This window comes from Thamnophis elegans, chromosome Z (genome assembly GCF_009769535.1).
Source record: "Thamnophis elegans isolate rThaEle1 chromosome Z, rThaEle1.pri, whole genome shotgun sequence".
Lineage (NCBI taxonomy): Eukaryota > Metazoa > Chordata > Lepidosauria > Squamata > Colubridae > Thamnophis > Thamnophis elegans.
This window is the reverse complement of record NC_045558.1, coordinates 131,406,840-131,423,643: the sequence shown is the minus strand read 5'-3', so window position 1 is coordinate 131,423,643 and position 16,804 is coordinate 131,406,840. Positions and strand designations below refer to the sequence as shown.

Below are 16,804 nucleotides of genomic sequence, written 5' to 3'. Positions count from 1 at the left end.
ACTTCTGGGTCATAGCATTGTACTACTACAAAGCTATGACAAACTGGAGAAGACTCCTGTGAGTTCCTTGGACTGCAAGACAATCAAACCGGTCAGTCCTAGAGGAGATCAACCCTAACTGCTCTTTAGAAAGCCAGATCCTGAAGATGAAACTCAAATACTTTGGCCACATGATGAGAACAAAGGACTCACTGGAGAAGAGCCTCATGCTGGGAAAGATTGAGGGCAAAAGAAGAAGGGGACGGCAGAGAATGAGGTGGCTGGATGGAGTCACTGAAGCAATAGGCGTGAGCTTAAATGGACTCCAGAGGATGGTAGAGGACAGGAAGGCCTGGAGGAACGTTGCCCATGGGGTCATGGTGGGTCAGACACAACTTCACAACAAACAATGACAAATTTATTTTGTTTCACACATTATATTATCTAGTTGGTTTTCTTGGTCTTCTTTGCTCTTCTATTGCAATATGCTTTTCTGTTGCTGCTATGCAGAAAGCCACAAACCATTTACTCCAACCTTATAGTTTTCCCATGCAATTTCAGAAAAGCACAACGTATGCCCCATAGTTGACCATGTTTATTTCTACTTCTCTGTGCTCAAGGGAGTTCTAAAGAGCAGAGCAAAATAGGAACTCAACTCAGACTGATGGATGTTATTAACATTCATTATTCCTGAACATATTCAAATACAACACATAAAGAGCAACACTGCATGAGTCTGTTTTTCTTATGTAGTTCATCATTCAGATTATCCAAGAGAAAGACGCGAAATATTAGGATGCTCCATATTCAGAAGCCATATCCATGATAATTTGGGCAAAACCCATCTATGATTTGGAATCTTCCTTTTCAGAGTTTGAGTGAAAAAATAGCTTCCTCGGATCATGTTCCATGAGGCTAAATGCCCCATCAACAACCCTAGTATTAAATACAAGTCTTACCATTCAGGTGATCTCATCATTGGTGGCATTATTTCTCTGGTCTACATGACGTCTAACCTGATCACCTTCAAAAGAATTCCAACTGAAGAACTTCTTGATGATCCCATGTATGTAGTTGTCTTTCTTAATTATATCAGCTCCAAATCTTCCTGGATCATTAGTCAATGTATTTTAGTGAGCCCATAAATGATTGAAATATAACCTTTATCTCCTTTCAGTTAGAGTTCACCTGCTTCGAAATTCTATTCTATTTCTCACATACTTCATTATTATTGGGTTAACTGCAAAACACTCTATTTTTTCCACTTTATTACATCTTCATAAGTTTGTAGCATTCTACTTAATCCTTTCTGGTTTTCCAATGTTTATGTCCCAAACTTCCATGGCACACCAATTCCAGCAAAACTAATCAGATCACATCTTGCACAGAAGAGACATTTATGTGAGCTAAACCTAAAGTTAATCATTTCATTTCTGAAAATAAATACATGCAGTTGCTTTCTTCTGTTTCCATTATTTAGTTATACTTCTACTTCTTGGTTCCATGTCATTTTTAATTGATTGAATATGGCTTGAATTCATTACAGAAGAACAGGAGTAGACCTAACAGTGGCTCAACCAACTTGTTTTCAGTTGGTTTATGGCAATATAAAATCTAAGCACACTTTTATTTCACTACATTTTGGCCTTCACTTAATATGTAGGAAGAATTTTACATTTTACACTGAATGTCCCCTGGGTAGTTGATCAATCTAACTTATCTGTATAATTCTATTTTTTTTCCTACTGAAACATCTTTGCCATAAAAGTTCTCAGGAACTAAAAATGTTTCTTTTCTATCCTTTACATATTACCATGCCTAATGTGGCTTAATATACAATATTAGATCTTTCAAAATGAGATAGAAATATCTCAATGCTATCAAAATATTTTAAAAGAGATGATTTATAGTACTCAGAGAAATGGATATTAAACAAGTTGTCCTCCAAAGAGCTGATTCCATATATACTTTGATGGATTGGTGAGGACAAGTGTATTCTAAAGACTGTCTATCCTTGATCTTGGAATCTAATTTTGAATTTTTCTGTTAAATTAAAATATATCAAATTCTTGGTTTGGAAATTCAACTGTTGTGACAGAGGCATTGCCTTCCCTTGAAGTTTGTTTTTACAGAACTACTTGCATATCTTGTCCTTGATCTTTGCTGTAAAGGAGACCAACAAAAATCCTCAGATCTTGCCAAATATCACTCTTGGCTTTGCTCTATATAACAACTATTTCTTGGCAACATGGACCTACCATGCTTCTATGGACCTTCTTTCTTCACATGGCAGATTTGTTCCCAACTATAAATGCAGCCTCCACCAAAGTTTAGTATGCGTTATTGCTGGACCAAACTCTCATCTCTCTCAGGTTATGGCAGACATTCTGAGCATTTACAAGATTCCACAGGTAAGGCCTGCTCATAAAAAAAGCAAATGTCCTTTTTAATGGAGTTTACCGTATTTTTCGGAGTATACGACACACCTTTTCCCCCCTAAAAGAGGGTGAAAATTTGGGTGCATCTTATACACTGAATGTAGCCCCCACCCACCCACCAGCCCCAATCCTTTGGCCTCTGCCTTCTAGCAATTTACTTCTTTGCAGCAAACGGGGCTTCAATAACCTATAGCAGTGGTAGGCAACCTTTTTCTACCTACCGCCCACTAATGGATCTTTCTTGATGGAAAAATTTCCTTACCGCCCACCAGTTTTTGCGCTTGTGCGGAATATTTTTTAGAAAGGAGGGTGTTTTTAAAAAAAGAAATGTACGTACATTTATCTTTTTATTTCTACTTTATGCATGTTTATAATGTTTTTAACTTTATAAAGTTTAATTAGAAAACAATAAAGTAAATTGAAATTAGCTTTACCAGTGATTAATGAGATCGTTGAGGCTGATGCTGCGAGACTAAATATTTGATATCTGGTTCGATTTTCATAAGGAACAAACGAAGGTATCCTCTTTCGGTGATATTCAGAGGGTTTCTCTGTTTGCTCATAATATGATTAACAGTACTAAACCCTGGTTCTACAAGATATTCTTCTTGTAGATTTTTCTTTTAATTTGTAATATTTTTCTGTTGATTTCTATGAAATTTCCAAATTAATTAATGCAATAATGTAACTAAAATAACAAGAAATCAAAACATATTTTATGTTTTGAAGGTAAAGATGGTGACCTTATAATAAAGAAAGAACATGACAGAATAGTGATTTGTTCCTACAAATAATTCAAAATAGCATTTTGGTTTGTTTGCAGACAATTATGGAAGCAATTGTTCTATTGAAGATAGGTGTTTTTGTTTTTTTCTCTTTCACTCACTGGAATCTGAAGTAGAAGCTTACATGAGAAGATGTTTGGAAATTACACTTAGAAGGCAATTACAATTATCCAGAAGTATTACTTGTATGCCAAATTTATTTGGTTGATAAGTAATAATAATCTAATATAGATAGGTGCAGTTCCAATAATCTCAGACACAATACTTTCTTCCATGAAAAAGTATAATTGCTTTAACTAATGTATTAATCCCATGCCATATGCCCCAGCATTTCTATCTACAAGAATATAGTTGCATTTATATTCTTACTAAGAAAAGGAAGGAAGGAAGGAAGGAAGGAAGGAAGGTTGGTTTACAGTTCTTAAACAAAAATAAATTGAATCAAATTGGTACAAGTCATTCATTATGATGACAGAATAAAATAGAATAGAATAGAATTCTTTATTGGCCAAGTGTGATTGAACACACAAGGAATTTGTCTTTGGTGCATATGCTCTCAATGTACATAAAATAAAAGATACATTTGTCACAAATCATAAGGTACAATGCTTAATGATAGTCATAGAATAGAATAGAATTCTTTATTGGCCAAGTGTGATTGAACACACAAGGAATTTGTCTTTGGTGCATATGCTCTCAATGTACATAAAATAAAAGATACATTTGTCACAAATCATAAGGTACAACACTTAATGATAGTCATAGGGTACAAGTAAATAATAAAATCATACTAGGAAACAATCAATAAAAATTGTAAGGATACAAGCAATAAAGTTATAGTCATACAGCCATAAGTGGGAGGAGATGGGTAATAGGAACAATGAGAAGATTAATAGTAATAGTAATGCAGACTTAGTAAATAGTTTGACAGTGTTGAGGGAATTATTTGTTTAGCAGAGTGATTCTTTTGAACACTTTTTCTTCTTCTTCAACTGGCTCTTTAAGAAAAAAATATACCAAAATAGTGCAATAAGGCATTATTGTTAAATTAGTACCTAATGGAACTTCGGTGTTACAAAACCTTACTGAGAAATTACCGAGATCATCAAATTCTGCCAATGGAATATTTTGCTAGTCATTGATATGTCCATTTTTTTTCTGGACAAATATGCAACTAAGATGTGCAAAACTTCACAGAAAACACAATATTAAATTGTTCAATTAATAATTATAGTCAAATTAGAAGAAAATTAGTTTTTGAAAGGTCTGAAATATCCCATTGGTGATAGAAAATAAGTAAAAAATATTGCATAAATCCTGAATTCAACTCTATCATTAGTTTAGACTACTCTGATTCACCATAGTAACTGGTTTGTTATAGTTTAATCTTCTCCCAAACCTAATGCATTCTGGATACATTGAAAATGGTCCCATTAAAAAACAATGTATTTCCAAAAATGGTGTAATTTTAGTGTCATTGTCTATAGAGAAATTAATGGAATATTCTTAACAAGTTATTATTATTCCATGACAGTTTAAAAAGCCCAATATGGATCAGTCGGATTTAATCATTTATCACTTTTATGAAATACATATGCCTATATTATAGGTTTCCTTTTTCTCCTAAGCTCACATATGGCTCCGCTCCAGTGATGGATAACATGATTCATACAGCTTTCATCTACCAGATGTTTCCAAATGAACATCTTCAAATTATGGGGATTCTCCAGTTGCTGCTTCATTTTAAGTGGTCCTGGATTGGGATGCTTTTTCAACAAAATGAGATTGCTGAAAGATTTCTCAGGGAAGTGCTTATTATATTTTCCCAGAATGGGATCTGTTTTGATTACATTGAAGAGTTTCCAACAATAGCTTTTTCAAATGATTTCGGAGAGAAAATGGATAATTTTATTCAAATATACGAAGTCATTATGACAAGCACTTCTAATGTTGTGATCGTATACTGTGAAAACCAGGTCATGATTCTTTTCAGAATTTTCTCTTCTGTTTCAGAATATTGGGATATAGCAATAGAGAGAAAGGACAAAGTCTGGATTTTTTCAGCCCAAATGGAATACACTTCAGTTCCATTTCAAAGGGACAATAGTATGGACTTCATCCATGGTGCTCTTTCTTTCACAGTGTCGTCAAAAGAATTATTGGAATTCAAGACATTTCTTCAAATGAGAAACAGTGTTCCAGAAGAGGAAGACATTCTTTCAAGGGTCTTTTGGGAACAAGCCTTTGGATGTTCCTTCTCAAATTCAACTTTAAAGCCAAAAGCAGAGAAAAAATGCACAGGAGATGAGAAGTTGGAGACTCTTCCAGACTCTGTTTTTGAACTAACCATGACTGGTCAAAGCTACAGTAGCTACAATGCAGTCCATGTCGTGGCACATGTTCTCCACACCATGCTTACATTCCACTCCAAGCACAGAGCAATAGCTGCTAGAGGGAAGCAGAAGCAAGCAGTGTGGCAGGTAAGTTTCTATATCTGCTAATGTAGCAGGTGATTTTGTTTCCATATCTACCACTGTCTACATAGCAAAGCTGGTATTCTACCGGTTTGGACCAGTTCACCTGAAACGGTAGTGGAAATTGTTGGTGGACCCAGCCACCCGCCCCAGCTCAACTGCACCCCATTTAGGCCTTTTTTTCACTAAAAGTGCATGCACAGAAGTGGCACGTGCATGCACTCACATTTGTAAACCAATAGGGAAGGTTAGTGAATACTACCCCTGCTACATATTATATAGCAAGTAATTTAAGTACAATGCTTGAGGAATGAATTAGACAGTTCATAATATCCACATCTCCCCATCTTGTATCAAATGGTTAATTTTCCCCAGAATGTTGGTCATTACCTTTAAAGCCCTACATGGCTCACGACCAGCATATTTGTGAGACCACCTACTGCCGCATACCTCCCAACGGCCGATAAGATCCCACAGGGTGGGCCTCCGGACAGTGTCGGCTGGCGGGGCCTCAGAGGAGGGCCTTCTCTGTGGCTGCTCTGACCCTGTGGAATCAGCTATGCCCAGAGGTCTGGACCTCGCCCACCCTCATGGCCTTCAGAAAAGCTGTTAAAACTTGGCTGTTCCGGCAGGCCTGGGGCTGTTGACCTTATTATGTAGGGTCCAGCCCCAACTTGAATGTATGCGTGTTGGAGAATTTTAATCTTCATTTTTATTTTATTTTGTTTGTTTACCTTTCTTGTTCTGTGTAAGCCGCCCGGAGTCCTCCGGGATTGGGCGGCCTATAAATCTAATAAATTAAATTAAATTAATGTTTCTTTATGACACAAAGTATTCCAAGGTATTTGGTTTTCAAAGAATTTTGATAATCAGTTGACTAAAGTATTGCTGGAAACAAGAAAGGCTGCTAGTTCCAGGTTGCAACAATACATTTGTTGTTGGATAATCCAACTAGATGTGCAATTATTTTTTGTCATTTCTCCATGACATTTCTTTAATTAAATTGTAAATAAGGACCCTAAAGGGAACGTATCATTGAAGCTTTTGCATTAGTGGTATTGCTATCACTTCTCAGAGGAAATTCAGTTGTTTAGGAATGGTGGGAAAAGCTCTTTTCCTCCTGGTGAAATACATGGATATGGTGCATCCAACATCTCTCTTAGCTTGTAACAGAATTTTGAAAAGCCATTTAGTGCTTTGGAAAAGATGGACACATAGGGGGAGAACAGTACAAAAGATGGTGGCTTCGGGCACTGAAAATTAAAATTACAATACAGAGAAGACACAAAGGTGAGAAAGAAGATAGCAAAAGATGGCATGGTTGCCAAGTGACACTGAGGAGAAGGAGGACACGCTGTCACCCCACTAGGATTGGCCCATACCACTCATGCTGGTCAGTGGTGGGATTCCAAATCTTTTCCTACCGATTCTATGAGAAAGTGCTTTGTGCTCACATGCAACACTCAAAGACCACCCTTGGTGTCAGCCCTGGTGAGCTCAGCGGGTTTTTTTTAGCTCAGCTGAGGCACAGCAATCAGCTCTGCCATGTAAATCAGCTGAGCTCAAAGAACAAGGGAATATAAGACAAAGAATGTTGTGGGCAAGGAGAAAGGTCCCAACCAGAGGTGGTATTTGCTGGTTCTTCAAACTACTCCAAATTTCCGCTACTGGTTCACCCGAACCAGATCGAACCAGCTGAATACCACCTCTGATGCTGGTAGAAGAGGCAAGTATTCCAGCTAGTGGGGTCTAGGAGGAGGGTCTTCTCTGCTGTTTGCTCCTGTCCTTTGGAACACCTTGCCCCCTGATGTGAGGATTGCCCCAATCCTCCTATCTTCTTGTAAGGGCCAGTCAGATAGAGGTCCAAGTGGGGGATCACTGCAATAGAGGTAGTTGGTTGAATAATAACAGATCCCACCTCTCACACACTCCACCCTCATCCTTGCCATGTGTCTTTGTTTTAAAGGTTCAATTTTTACATTTTTGTTTTAACTAAGAGAGAACTGTAAGCCTCCCAGATAAAATTGGTGGCTAATACATTTCATAAGTAAATAAGTAGCCATTAAAAAGGGACTGTAAGGGTCCCATAGCATTTCTCTGTCTTTATTGGTGAGTATTCTGAATGCTGTTCATGTAAGGGATGAATTAAGGAATGAATTGTAATGTTATTATAAATAGGGAGCACAACAATAACTTTTGAAATAATATTGCTGTATATTTTTCCCATTCTTGCGTACCTTTATTAATTACTGTCATGTTCTTCCCTTGATCTTTATCACTACCTGAGAAAAGTCTCATTTAACAACAGTGCTGGAGAAAACATACTATTTGATGAGAATGGGAAGATTGCATCTGGCTTTGATATCATCAACTGGATCACTTTCCCAAATCAATGCTTTCTTAGGGTCAAAGTTGGAAAAGTACATCCATCGGCTCAACAAGAAAGCCTTCTCTCTCTATCAGCAGATAACATTGTCTGGCCCAACCTTTTTAATCAGGTATCTATTATTCATTTTTCAAGAGGTAGTTTACTGCTCATGCTACAGAAGATCTCTTAACATCCACATAAGTTATAGTATCAAATGAAAGAAAAACAATGTTTTTGATACACCAGACTTTGAAGAGATTTTTGCAGAAGGAAAAGAAATAGAATGTACTTCTATCTATTATAGAGATATTTCATTTACATGTCTCATTATCCTAGAAGGATATTTTAAGAGATAAGATAAGCCTTGCATACTAGCATTGAATATTTCATAACTCTGATTCTAAAAGGAAAGAAAACATTAATCAAAGATGAAGTTTAAATTATTATTGTTTAAATTCCAAATGCATCCCACTTTCATTTATTAACAGACTCAACCTGTTTCTTTGTGCAATGATCCTTGCTCCTTGGGTTACAGCAAGATCAAAATTTTGCTGTTACAAATGCCTTCGTTGCCCAGAAGGGAAAATTGCCAACTAGACAGGTAAGAGATTCTGCAAAGTCCTTGGACTTACGAATGACAGGTCGGCAACAGCCAAGCGCACCGGAGCCAATCAGCCACAACCTGTGGTTGCCGGGCTGTCAAACGCGTGGCTATTGGCTCCCTGTCTGACAGCTCCGTATAAATAGCTGTCAGACAGGGAGGGGGTGCCAGTCTACTGCTGTTGTTTCACATTGCCTGTTAATAAACGTTGGTTGACTTACCTTTACCTGAGATGCCTCCTGCCTGGTTCTTTCAGAGAACTTAATAGATTCTATACAAGAAGTGTTGGAATCCATCCATCCCTCCATCCATCTATCATCATGTATCATGTATCAGGTATCAGGTATCAGGTATCATCTGTCATCTATCATCTATCATTTATCATCTATCACCTATCAATCACTTAGAACAGGGGTGTCAAACTCTGTTTCAGTGACGGCCACATCAGGGTTGTGTTTGATCTCAGGGAGTGCCAGGTGGTGGCAGCCAGGATGTCTGACCAGCTGAATGCCACTCATTAAGGCTCCATTTTTGGCTATGATCTCCTGCAGCCCTCTGCCAGAGAAAACGTATGGTCTCCCAAGCTCCATTTTGTTGGCAGAGGGTTGTAGAAGGCCGTCGTGGCCAAAACGGAGCCAGAGTGGGCCACACAAGGCCTCCCTGAGCTCCATTTTCACTCTCAGATACCCTGTAGGCCAGTCATTTGCTGTTTCCAGGGTGGACCCACAAGCTAGATCTAAGCACCCCACAGGCAGTGGGCGGCTGGCTGTGTTACAGTCGCCATGCCGCTTCCGGATGCCCCCTCCCCCCCTCTCTGTTCGGCTTGGCCTTTTCCTCAGTGTGGCTTCATTTACTTGTTACATCTTGCTCGACTGGACTTTTGCCTGGACTTTTCATCCTGGCGAACTTCTCCTCCAGACCACCTTTGGACCTTTTGAGATCTGCAGAAGAGGGGGATACGAGTTACTCCCCTGTATACCTTGTCTGGACCATAGCTGGACGCCAGTTATCTCAACCACCTTGAATGCTGAGAGCCATTTGGCTCTGCCTGAACTCGCACTTTAACAGCTGTGCAATCTATCCTTTCTTTCTTTCTTCTCTCCCTCCTTTTTCTTTCTTTTGTATGGGATATGTATGCGATATGTATGTAATTGAGTGAATGATCCCACTTTTTATTGCCATTATTGTTGTATTTCTGTGTTTTTAATTATTATGTGGGGACTGCCTGGGTGAGTGAATGAGTATGTTTGATTCGGAGGACCTGCCAGGGAATGCGGGGGTCATTGGGGTGGTCGGGGGCACTATGGACACGGGAGTGGGCCAGAGCATCACGGTCGTAACAGGGAGGGGCAGATATGGCGGGGACTTTAGGGCTGGCCATTACTGGGGAAGGAGGGCTCGCTACGTTACAGAGATCCCTCCTTCCGGCCCTATGAGTCCCACTCCAAGGCCAGATGGCGCGAGTAATCAGGACCCTGGTCTCAGGCTGTTGTCGCTAAAGCCAGGTCTGTGGTTCATAAGGCTCCCCTTATCCGGGACTTAATTTTAGATGAGAGGGCAGACCTGGCATGTATTACTGAAACCTGGCTGGGCCCGGAGGGAGGAGTCCCCCTCGTAGAGATGTGCCCAGAGGGTTTTCAGGTGCTCCATCACCTGAGAGCTCAGAGAAGGGGTGGGGGTGTGGCTATTGTTATCCGAGAGTCTCTAATACTTCGTAGGATCCCTGCTCCGGAGCTTGTCGGGTGTGAGTCCCTGCTGGTAAGTTGGACCTCAAGGGTCAAGTGGGTTTGCTGTTAACGTACCTGCCTCCCACAGCATTGCAGCAGCCCTCCCCTCGCTCCTCGAGTCGGTAGCCGAGCTGGCAATTGAGTTCCCCAGGCTTATGGTCTGGGGGATTTCAATTTGCCTTCGCTCGGTGAACACACAGGAGTTCATGGCTTCCATGACAGCCATGGGATTGACCCAAGTAATTCAGGGCCCAACCCACTAAGCGGGTCACATGCTTGACCTCGTATTCTCTCAGAGCAGTGGACTTGTGATCTTGGTCTGAGGGTAGTGAGATCATACCCCTGTTGTGGTCAGACCACTGCCTACTGAGGCTTGACTTTCGGAGACCAAACCCCCACTGTAGGGAGGAGGAACCAACCAGGTGGTTCCGCCCCAGGCAACTTATGGACCCTCTGAGGTTCCAGACGGAGCTTGGGGTTATTCCTGATACCCTCGCCCACAGTCCGGCAGAGACTCTTGTTGCTGCTTGGAACTCGGCAGCGACGGAGTCTCTTAACCAGATTGCGCCACTACGGCCACTCCAAGGCAGTGGATCCAGAGACCCCCTTGGTTCACTGAGGAACTCCGGAGAGGAAGCGCCGGAAGAGACGCCTAGAGCACTTATGGAGATCCAATAATCTGAATCAAACGAGCACTTCTAACATCTTGCATCAAGGAATACATCAGGGCAATCAGGACGGCGGAAAAGAACTTATATTGCCAGCTTGATTGCCTCCGCTGAGTCGCACCCAGCCACCCTGTTCAGGATAACCCCGTTCCCTCCTAAATAGGAGGGATACGGGGGATCCTTTGCAGGGTAGGGCTGAGGATTACGTCCAGTTTCTAGCGGACAAAGTTGCTCGGTTTCGGTCGGACTTGGACTCCAATTCCGCAGATCCAGCCGAGGCACTAGGGGATAATCTGGTAGGCCATCGCTGGGTTGAGTTTCAGGATGTTGCCCCTGAGGACGTGGACAAGGCCATGAGAGCTGTGAGTGCCTCCACATGTGCACTGGACCCGTGCCCCTCCTGGCTGGTCGCTAACAGCAGGAGGTGACACGGGGCTGGATCCAGGCGGTTGTTACCGCCTCCCTTCGGGAGGGGGTCTTTCCCCCCGCACTTAAGGCGGCGGTGGTGAGACCCCTCCTGAAGAAACCATCTTTGGATCCAGCCATTCTTAACAATTATCGTCCAGTCTCCAACCTCCCCTTTGTGGGGAAGGTTGTTGAGAAGATGGTAGCCTTTCAGCTCCAGTGGTCCTTGGAGGAAGCTAGTTATCTGGACCCATTCCAGTCTGGCTTCAGGCCTGGCTACAGCACAGAAACCGCTTTGGTCGCATTGACCGATGACCTCTGGAGAGCCAGGGACGGAGGCCATGCCTCCATCCTGGTTCTCCTTGACCTCTCAGCGGCTTTCGATACCATCGACCATGGTATCCTTCTGCGACGACTGCGGGAGGTGGGGGTGGGAGGCACTGTTTTGCGGTGGTTTCTCCTCTTACCTCTCGGACAGGTCGCAGTCGGTGTTAGTCGGAGGGCAGGGATCAACCCCTAGGCCCCTAACATATGGGGTGCCGCAGGGTTCAGTCTAGTCCCCCCTACTTTTTAACATCTACATGAAACCGCTGGGCGAGATCATTCGGTGGCACGGGATAAAATACCACCAGTATGCAGACAATACTCAGTTGTATCTGTCCGCCCCGTGCCAACTCAATGAAGCGGTGGACGTGATGAACCAGGGCCTTGAAGCTGTTAGGGACTGGATGAGGGCTAACAAGCTTGTGCTCAACCCAGATAAGACCGAGTGGCTGTTGTGTTTCCCTCCCACTAATTCGGCAAGTATTCCATCTCTCAGGCTGGGGGGTCAAACACTACACCCCTCAGACAGGGTCTGCAACTTGGGAGTCCTCCTGGACCCACAGCTGACTTTTGAACACCATTTGTCAGCTGTGACCAGGGGGGCCTTTGCCCAGGTTCGCCTGGTGCACCAGTTGCGCCCCTACCTGAACCGGGAGGCTCTCACAACAGTCACTCATGCCCTTGTGACCTCTAGGCTGGAGTACTGCAATGTGCTCTACATGGGGCTGCCCTTGAAGAGTATTCGGTGACTTCAGCTAGTCCAGAATGTGGCCGCGCGAGCGATTGTGGGTGCACCTCGTTTCACCCACATAACACCTATCCTCCGTGAGCTGCACTGGCTACCTGTCGATCTCCGGGTACGCTTCAAGGTGCTACTTGTCACCTACAAAGCCCTTCATGGTAGTGGATCTGGGTACTTGAGAGACCGCCTACTGCCAATCACCTCCACTCGACCAATTAGATCTCATAGATTAGGCCTCCTCCGAGTTCCATCTGCCGGTCAATGTCGACTGGCAACCACGCAGAGGAGAGCCTTCTCGGTGGCAGCTCCGACCCTATGGAACGATCTCCCCGTGGAGATTCGTACCCTCACCACCCTCCAGACCTTCCACACAGCCCTTAAAATCTGGCTATCCCGTCAGGCCTGGGGTTAAAGACCGTAACCCACCCGAATAGTATGAATGTTGTGCTTTTAATGATGTACTGTCCTATGTGTTAATTGTTTGTTCCCCCCCCTTTTTCGAGTTGTAAGCCGCCTGAGTCCCCCCAGGGAAAAGGGCAGCATATAAATAAACTACTAAGACTACTAAGGCCAGATCTGGCCAACGGGCCTTGAGTTTGACACCCTTGATCTAGAAGAAGTAGAACAGGAAAAGTACTGATGCTTTTATTTGCGGAGATTCTCAGTCATCCAGGTCATGGTTGTCCCAAAAGTATTTTTTTTTAAAGGAGTACACTGTCTGGTTTTTCCCTTGAAGATGTTCAGAACTGAAGAATGTTCTATGATGAGAAGTGAAATAAGGAAGTCCAGTTGCCTTTGGAAAAAGTACCATTGGGACTACTGTTGGTTTGAACTTTGGCATTGGAAAACACTTTTGAAAATATCATGGACATTTAAAACATTAGGAACACAGATTCCTCATCTGAAACACAAATGACCACACTCAAGTTATATATTTTGGTCATATTATGTGAAGACCTAGCTTTCTGGAAAAGGCTGCAGTGCTGGGAAAGATAGAAAGAAACACAAGAGAATGATCAGCAAAAGATGGACAAATTCAAAGGAACAGTACTCCCCCCCCCCTTTAAAGGCAGAGAAAATATGGGGAACATTGGGTTTATAATCTTACTTGGAGAGAGAGTATCTACATTGGTTTAAGATTTGAGCTAAATGCCCCAATTCATGCATTTTTACAGAACACCAAATTACATTCAGTTGGCTGGCAAACTTCTTACAGCATACAACTTCAGTGTAATATGTCACTGAAGATTTGTTTACTGCATTCACACTCCAATTTCTTTCCCAAAAATCTGGGTATAGTCGTATAATCTGGGTGGACATGTCAAATGTTTAACCAGGACATTGCCACAATGGAAAAACTGAAATCCATCAATGCTGGCTATTTTTGGACACTGCATTGAGATAATACAAACATCATGGTGTTAAATACCTTACAGTCATTAAAAGTTAATTTCACATTTTCAAGATTGTTACATCACACAGTCATTCTGAAATTACATTTTTATTCAAGGAATTTATCATAATCACCAAAGGTTTTTTCAGGAAGCAAAACATTTTTTAAAAGGGTTGCTCAATGTTATTATAAGTAATTGTTCATTTGTTCTAATGTCACAGTTAGTTTTCCCAAAGCAATAGTGTAAGTGGGAATCACAATCCAATTTAAAATGTACAATGACATCTGAATGAATAATCTAATTTCAAAGGATGTTAGCAGACAAATTAAATTTACATTTTTCTTTCCTATAACTTTCCAGATACATTGAATTTCAATTTCCCCAAATCCTAGGCTTTGTGATGAATACCAAGAAATTCCAGGCATTGAAATGTTTTATTTCTGAAAGTTCAGGAGCTAACTCTGAATTCTTATGTGCTTGACAACTCTATTTCTCTTCCAGATTTAGATGATTGTATTCCATGTCCTAAGGAAAAATACCCTAACAAGAACCAGGATCTGTGCATCGAAAAAATGGAATCTTCTTGTCTTACAAAGAACCATTGGGAATCACCTTGACCAGTTTTGCTTCCTTTTTTCTTTCATTTCGGCTGTGGTGCTGGGGATCTTCTTTAAAAATCATGATACTCCCCTTGTCAAAGCCAACAACCAGAACCTCACCTATATTCTTCTCATTGCTCTCCTGCTCTCCTTCCTTTGCACTTTGCTTTTTGTTGGACAGCCTAACCAAGTAAAATGTCTCATGAGACAAATTGCTTTTGGCATCATCTTCTCAGTAGCTCTATCTTGTATATTGGGCAAAACAATCATAGTGGTCCTTGCTTTCATGGCCACCAAACCAGGCTCCCAAATCAGGAAATGGGTGGGGAAAAGGCTGGCCAACACTATTGTCCTGTCTTGCACTTTGGTGCAAATTACCATTTGTAGTGTGTGGCTGGCAATTTCTCCCCCGTTCCCAGATTCAAATATGCACACCCTGCCTGAAGAAATTGTCCTAGAATGTAATGAAGGCTCAGCCATCATGTTTTACCTTGTCCTTGGCTTTATGGGGTTCTTGGCAGCCATCAGTTTTACAGTGGCCTTTCTAGCCAGGAAATTACCTGATAGCTTTAATGAAGCCAAATTTATCACCTTCAGCATGTTGGTGTTTTGCAGTGTCTGGGTGTCATTTGTTCCCACCTATCTGAGCACCAAGGGAAAGTACATGGTGGCTGTGGAGATCTTCTCCATTTTAGCCTCTGCAGCTGGATTACTGGGCTGCATCTTTTTCCCTAAATGGTATGTAATTGTTCTGAGGCCTGATTTGAACAGAAAGGAGCAGCTAATAAAGAAACACATGTAAATTCATTTTTGTTTATATTTATTTAGTAAGCTTATTACTCCAGTTGCAATTTCATTCTTATGAGTCCATGTCAATTTGCTAAAGCTTGATTTGAAACAATACCCCCTCCAATAATCACGAAGATCCCTTCCAACTCTGCTATTGTATTTGTATGTATTATTTACTTTTTAAAAGTGAACATTTGACTTTCTGTTTTCAGTTTGTTAATCAAACAAGAAAAGTCAATGAACTTTTCTTATTGCAGTACAATTAGAAAGTGGTTAATATTATAGAAAGCATTGACTCAAAGTAATAAGTAAAAATATCTCCTTTTAAACTTTTCACTTGAAACATATGTGTTAGGCCTGCCTCTGTTCAAAACCCAAGAAAAAAAACCCCCTGACTACATTGAAGTAGAGAAGAGGTACTTCTACCGAGTTTGAAATGATAGCAGTGAAAGCAAGACAAGATCTGATGCAAAAGGCGTGAAAGTTACAGATTGAAAGTTTCCCCAAATCTCTTCCCTCAGGGTCCAGGCTGAATGTCCAATCCACATCCCACATAATATCATGTGAAGCTCATCTTCTGGTATTTTGCCCATCCGGAGTTCTAGGATGGTTGGCCTTGATTGGGTGTAAACAACTCCACTCAGCAGCACAGTAATTTTTGAGAGCAAACCTTCCTTTTAGTTCACATGGGACTTCACCACAGCAGTTCACTTCCCAAACTCAAATGCCATGCCTCCCTCCCCATTACTATAGCAAGCATGCATCAAAGGAAAACCTATGCAGCGGATCCAGCTGATAATATCTCTTCCTGCTTAGAAGTGGGTGAAAGTAGAACATGTAACATACAATTCTAGTACTGGAACATATAGCATACAGTCAGAGGTCTTCTAGTTCAAACCTCTGCTTAAAGAAAAGACATTATGTCATGCCAATCAATTGGTTATCTAGTCTGTTTTTGAAAACCTCCAGTGATGGATCACTCACATCTCCAGGAGGGAAGCTATTCCACTAATTAATTGTTCACACTGTCACTAAAGTTCTCCTTACTTCTAGATTGGATCTTTTTTAAACAAGCTTCTAGCCATTATTTAACAGGGATCCAGTGGCTCAATGGCCTTCTGGAACGATCTCCCCGTGGAGATTCGGACCCTCACCACCCTTCAGGCTTTCCGCAAAGTCGTTAAGACCTGGCTGTTCCAGCAGGCCTGGGGCTGATGAGTTCCCAGCCCCACTCGAATTGTTGTGGCTGTTGAGGAGTTTTAATCTGTTTTTTGTAATTGTTTTGTCTTGTTTTTTTTTTTTGTGTTACCCCCTCCCCTATGAGTTTGTTAGCCGCCCTGAGTCTCCCCGGGGAATAGGCGGCATACAAGTTTAATAAACCTTAACCTTAAACCTTAAGATACTGAGCTTGTCAATCAGAAAGGTCAGCAGTTTGGCAGTTCGAATCCCTAGCACCACATAATGAGTGAGCTCCTGTTACTTGTCCCAGCTTCTACAAAACTAGCAGTTGA

At 41.6% G+C, this 16,804-nt stretch overlaps 1 pseudogene; it reads left to right on the top strand.

The window, feature by feature from the left end:
• Positions 1-881: 881 nt before the first annotated feature.
• LOC116521815 lies at positions 882-15,306 on the top strand (annotated as a pseudogene).
• The last annotated feature ends 1,498 nt before the right edge of the window (positions 15,307-16,804 follow it).